Source organism: Populus nigra, chromosome 4 (genome assembly GCF_951802175.1).
Source record: "Populus nigra chromosome 4, ddPopNigr1.1, whole genome shotgun sequence".
Taxonomy (NCBI): Eukaryota; Viridiplantae; Streptophyta; class Magnoliopsida; order Malpighiales; family Salicaceae; genus Populus; species Populus nigra.
This window is the reverse complement of record NC_084855.1, coordinates 14832804-14838803: the sequence shown is the minus strand read 5'-3', so window position 1 is coordinate 14838803 and position 6000 is coordinate 14832804. Positions and strand designations below refer to the sequence as shown.

The 6000-nt window shown below is 35.2% G+C and overlaps 1 pseudogene; it reads left to right on the top strand.

The window, feature by feature from the left end:
- Positions 1-550: 550 nt before the first annotated feature.
- LOC133691717 (peptide chain release factor 1, mitochondrial-like) lies at positions 551-3351 on the top strand (annotated as a pseudogene).
- Positions 3352-6000: the final 2649 nt, after the last annotated feature.

Below are 6000 nucleotides of genomic sequence, written 5' to 3'. Positions count from 1 at the left end.
CACCTCCTCTTGCCATAGAAAGAAAGACCCATCAATCACAACTAGTACAAAATGAGAAGAATAAACGGAGGAGGAGGAGGTTTAAGTGGTGTTCGAATCTGCAGCAGCAGCAGCTCATTCAATCTGGGCGGCGGAACCGACCATCCTTTCTTCTCCAATCTGAAGTTGCCCAACCTTCTCTCCCCTTTTCTCGCCCTTACTCTACTGGTCCGTCTTTTCTCTTCTCTTCTCTCTCTCTCTCTTTTTTATTTCATTTTTTACGATTGTTTTTTTTTTTGGTTCAATGGCAGCAAAAATCGCACCAAAGTTATCTTCGAACCTAATTAGAATAATGGAACAAAGACTATCACGAAGGAGTGCCTGTCTTGTGAATTTCATTAACCAGATAATTTAATTTATGTTTTTTTCTTGTACAGAAGAAAATCGTATTTTGTTATTCTCGAATGATGTCTCCTCTCCGCTCTCTTTGTATTTTGATTGAAGACAGCCAGAAGCCTCACCGACTGAATTTTCGAGGGCGAAGAAAGAGCTCCGGAAACTCAGGGGCTCCATGGACCTTATAACATACCTCAGGACCAAACAGAAGGTACTGTTTTTGTTAGGAACACATTTAAGAGGAAATGCATGATCGGCTTTCGGCTTTCATCAGTAACTAGAGGAAGCAAACATGCCATACTCTAATAATATTGTCTTGTGTTTCAAGGAACACCATTTTAATTGTCGCCGAGGGTGGCGGTTGAAGTTTCAGCCATTAGAGTGCCAAGTTCCTAAATGGCATGCTTTTGCAATGTTTCTCAATTAAGTAAACTCTTTAACCAAACTACTCAATAAAAGATGCCAGTCATTGCATATGCCTTTATATCTCGACTAAACTTCAGGGGAAGGAAAAAAACAAAGGGTATGCTAATTAGTAGCAATTAATTTAACAACAGCAAATACTTGCTTCGAACGTGATTTACTGGTTACTTTGAGGGAAGGGGCAGTGTATGGGGTTTGCTTTTTTCACTTTCTAGGAGATTGATGGTCTGAGATCGATGATGGCTGGATGCCCAGAAGATAAAGACATGCTTGATATGGCAAACGAGGAATTGATTCGAGCCATGGAAGAAGAGAAAAGACTGCAGAATTTGTTGCTGAAGTCATTACTTCCCAAGGATGATGCTGATGAGAGGGACTACATTTTGGAGGTGGGAGCAGGTAATAATACGTCTATACATGGCATCAGAAATGAAATTTCATTTTGCACCTATGGTTTTGTTTTCAGAACGCAGAACCATGAAGCTTTTTTAATGGATTCCGCCCTCTGTAATGTTTATATTCTCTTGAATTTGACCAAAAAAAGTTCTGATTAGGAACTGGAGGGGAAGAGGCTTCTTTATTTGCGATGGATATATTCAAGATGTAATTTGTTGAAACATGTTATTGTTACACTATTTACAATTCTGCCCCCAAGTCTGCTTTTGAGAATAGAGACCTTTTTAAACTACAACAGGCGTGTGAGATTCTCGCAGAAGAATGGTTGGAAATTTGAAGCGGTTGATATAATGGAGTCTGATTTGAAAGGATACAAGGCATGCTTCCATCTTTTGTTGAATGATTTTAATTAATCTTCCGTCTGCTCCATCTTAAACCAGTGTTCTCAAATTCTTTGTCTATGGAGGAGTTTGGTCTCAGCTTTGCATTCTAAGTCCAGACATTGCATGGGGAGTTCATCTTGTGATTGTGTGACAGATACCTAACTTCCAGTTCTCTTTGGCAGGAAGCTAGTGCGGCAATCTCAGGAGCTGATGTTTTTGGGAAACTCAAATTTGAGAGTGGAATTCACAGAGTTCAGGTCTCATCACTATCATGTCCAATAAAAACCATGCACGACTTTTAACAGAAATGACTGACGATTTGCTTTTGGCAGCGTGTTCCAGTGACAGAGAAGTCGGGGTGTGTTCACATGAGTTCTGTGTCTTTTGCTATCCTTCCTCAAGCTGATGAGATGCTAAACTCTGTAAATGATATCCAGAAATATGTTCTGAAAATTCATCACTTGAGGGTTTTGTGTTAGTCTCTAAGCATTTATAATGAAGAGCATGGTGCATCATCACGCTGTCCTCTATAACTGGCAATTATGCTCTTTGGTCATTATAGTATTTGGAAGTATCAATACATCTCATTTCTGTTCTCGGATGACCCCTTTTGATGTTTCAGTTCCAATATGATTGGATTTTGGGACTGTTTTGATTTGCTGTATTTGGGGCTTCTGCTGCTAGACGTTCAATTAAGGAATGAAGAATTGAGAATTGGCGCTTACAGGTCTGGTGGTTCTGGTGGCCAGCATGCAAATACCACCAACAGTGCTGTTAGAATAACTCATCTTCTGACCAGGAAAACTGTTACCGTACAAGATGAACGATCCCAGCATCTGGTAAAGGATTCTCGTCAATTACACTTTTGGCTTCTGAGTGTTTGGGATCTTTGGTCGCTACTGGCCTCTCTTTTCATTTATTTGAGATAATCTTTTCTTACGATTGCAGACATATTTCCCTAGTTTAAAAGTAGATTCTTATTGAAACTAATGGTAATTGATTAAATAGCAGAGTAGAAGATCTCGTGATTGAACTGCAAATAACATTCGAATGGATTAAAAACATTAATAGCCACGTAGCATTTTCAAACACACTCTAATGTCAATTTCTGCCTTTGGAATTTTGTTATCCAGGTCCCATTGGAGGGATGAATTCTGGGTTGTATGTATTTCAAATCACACACTAAATTGCTAATAGTAGCAGTGCCTTTAATTATATTTCTGCTTCTTTTCCATGTTATGTAGTCGAGCCACGAGCATATGAATTCCATCTCCTCAATGGTTTGCTTATGCAAATTCTCTCTTTATGATTCTTGGTAGAATAAATCAAAAGCCCTTAAGGTGCTATGTGCAAAGCTGTATGAAATGGAACGGTCAAGTATTCAAATGAGTCGATCAAGACTTCGTTCAGAGCGAGCGAGCATTATTTGTCTGTCCTTTTTCCCAAAATGATTTGGAGCTCTTACGTGTTCTTGAACAGATTGGCAGCAGAGACAGATCTGAAGGCATCTGAACATCCAACTTTCCTCAAGGGGCTGTCACTGATCATGCAATTAATGATGTTGATGCAGGGCGAGAGTCTGGATGTCTTCATTGATGCTTTTCTTCTACAGCAGGAAATGGATCTTTTCATAGGCCGTTATATGTAGCTAGAAACTCGTAATATCTTTCAGAGTAGACATCGCCCATTGCCCAACTACGTCATGTATCATGATTTATTTTTTTAATAAAAAAAACAGGTCATTACAGTTTCTGTCTGAATTACGGACAGTAAATCCTGCCGCCATTCTTGTGGACTTTGTCCCACCCAGTCCATGACTAATTTCTGCATCATTATCTCCTTCTAGGTTTTTCGATTTCTGAAGAGTTCATGTGGGGTTTCATTGTCAGCATTGAAATGGATGAAAGATTGTCTGTAACGTTATCGGAGCGCAGCTGTTGACAGAAATTAAATTTTTTCTTCCTTGCAACCCTTGAAATCAACGAGTCCAATCAATGCCGCTAATCATGTGAGCAGAATTCATGATCTCCAGGCGATAATCTTTACCCCACCAGCCTACTAGTTTTAAGGAGAGAGACAACGCTAATGGCCATCCTCTCCTCTCATCCAGGAGAAGGAATGTAAGAAGAGCGCAACCCCACAAGCAAGTGGATGATAAAATCGATGAATCTTATCCACCCATCGACTCCAAGACATTAGCGGATTAAAAATCATGATTAGTTATGGTTTTGCCTCGAAGGAAGAAAACCAAAGGCTAAGACCTTTGAGAGAGCTAAACCCATGGGGATGAAATTGCCAAACAAGTGGGGGCACGGGGGACGCATTTTCTCGAACCTTTTCTGGTCGATTTCAACACTTCTCGCAAAGTTAGCCAATCCAGACCTAGATAAGTAAGAAAATCAATAAAGGGATTCTTAGTCATAGTTGTGATATTTCAATTGTCTTATCCATATAATTCTTTTGATTAAGAAACACAACTATGTGCCTCCTACAGGAAAGATGATAGGATATTATATCACTAGATATATGCCCGTGATTCATTATAGGTTAGATAATTTTTTTTAAAAAAATAATGTTAAACTAACATGATAATGTTTTAAAGAAAAGAAAAAAAACAATATTGAATGATAAAAATAAACAAGATAAACAAAAAAAATTCTCAACTCTTGTTAACCATTAAACTCGTGCTCGAGTAATTTGACCAAAAACAATTAAATTGAAAAAACTTTGAAGTTCAATTCTCAACAAACCAAACATTGAAGAATGAAGTTGAAAAAAAACAAAACCTAACATACAAAAGGATAAAAAATAGCAAATAGCGATTATAAGAAAAAAAAACCTGAGCATGCTCGGGTCAACTTACCAAAACCACAGGTCATGTTATAAGATCGGGATAACTCGGCAGAAAGAAAAATCAAGAAAATCATGAAATTCAATTTTTTAAAAAAAAACCAACGTCAAAATATGAGATGAGAAAAAAAATAAGTAAAAAAAAAAAACTAGATCCCAACACTTGTTAGCTTATGAAACTTGTGCAAAAGCCATTTGATTAGAAGCACCACATAAAGAAAAATCATGAAGGTAAATTCTAAAAAAATTAAATATTAAAGAATGAAATAAAAAAAAATCAATAACACAACAAGATTTCGAAGAAAAAAATAAAAAAAAGGAAAATAATTGGGGGGGTCTTCCTAGATTAACTCACTAAATATGTGAAGAGATCAAGACAATCTTATAAAAAGGTAAACAAAGAAAACCAAAAGGACTAATTTTTTCTAAAAAAATCAATGTCCAATAATGAGATCAAAAAATAAAATAAGTCCATAAAAAAATATAGGAATATATGTTAGCTCATAAAACTCGTGAATTGAGTCATTTAATTAGAAGCATCAAACCAAGAAAAACCAAGAATCCCAAACCTAGAAACATCAAATCTCAAAGGATAAAATTAAAAAAAAAAACATTCAATCATAAAAAATTTAAAAATTAAAAATATCATTCAAAAGAATGAGGATCAAATTTGAAAAAATTAAAAATAAATGAGAGGGTGGATAATTTTGAATTGTAGGGCTAAATTGAAAAGAAAAATTAATTTTACAAAAAAACTAAAAAAGAAACCACCCAAAAAATAAGGACCAAATTATTTTTTTAAAAAAACAACAAACTAAATATTTTGATTAAAGGATGGAATTGGAAACAATTGAAAGTTTATAAAAGAGATAAGAAAAAAAATTAAGAAAAATAAAGAACCAGAATCAAATATGAGAAAATTTAAAATGAAAAATCTAGAAGGATAAAATTAAAAATTAAAACAAAAAACTTACAAAAATGCTAAGGACAAAATTAAGAAATTAAAAGAATGAGGATTGATATTAAATATCCCCAACTAAGAGGACTATCCTATAATTTTAATTGCCAAATGCGAATTTCAAAGGAGAGAGAAAAAAAAGCAAAAAAAAAATAAAAATCCTTGTCAATAATCCATCGAGAAAAACTGAACATGAGTCACTATTAGAGGAAGCGGATGTTGCAAGGAATTTAATGATATGATGGAAGATAATTTTTCGCCACCATAGAAAGCCGCACGCACCATCTAAGCATGACAAAACCCTTCCGCGTCACTGGCACGTGCCAAATAAATTTTAAAATTTAATAATTCTTAATTAATGCAAAATACCAATTTATCTCCTTACTAATTTGTTTATAATGCAAAAACCAACATGAAAATCCAAAAATACCCCCAAAACAAGCCTATTTTTTTTATTCCAAGGGTAAGTTAGTAATTGAACTATATGAAAAAAAAAATTAAACCTTAAAAAAAAACCCTTAGCAACCAATTATCTGATTTTTGTCTTTAAGGGCGGTGAAAGTATTTTACTATTCTAAAAAACATGAGAAGACTTTTGTACCTCCAATTAAAATA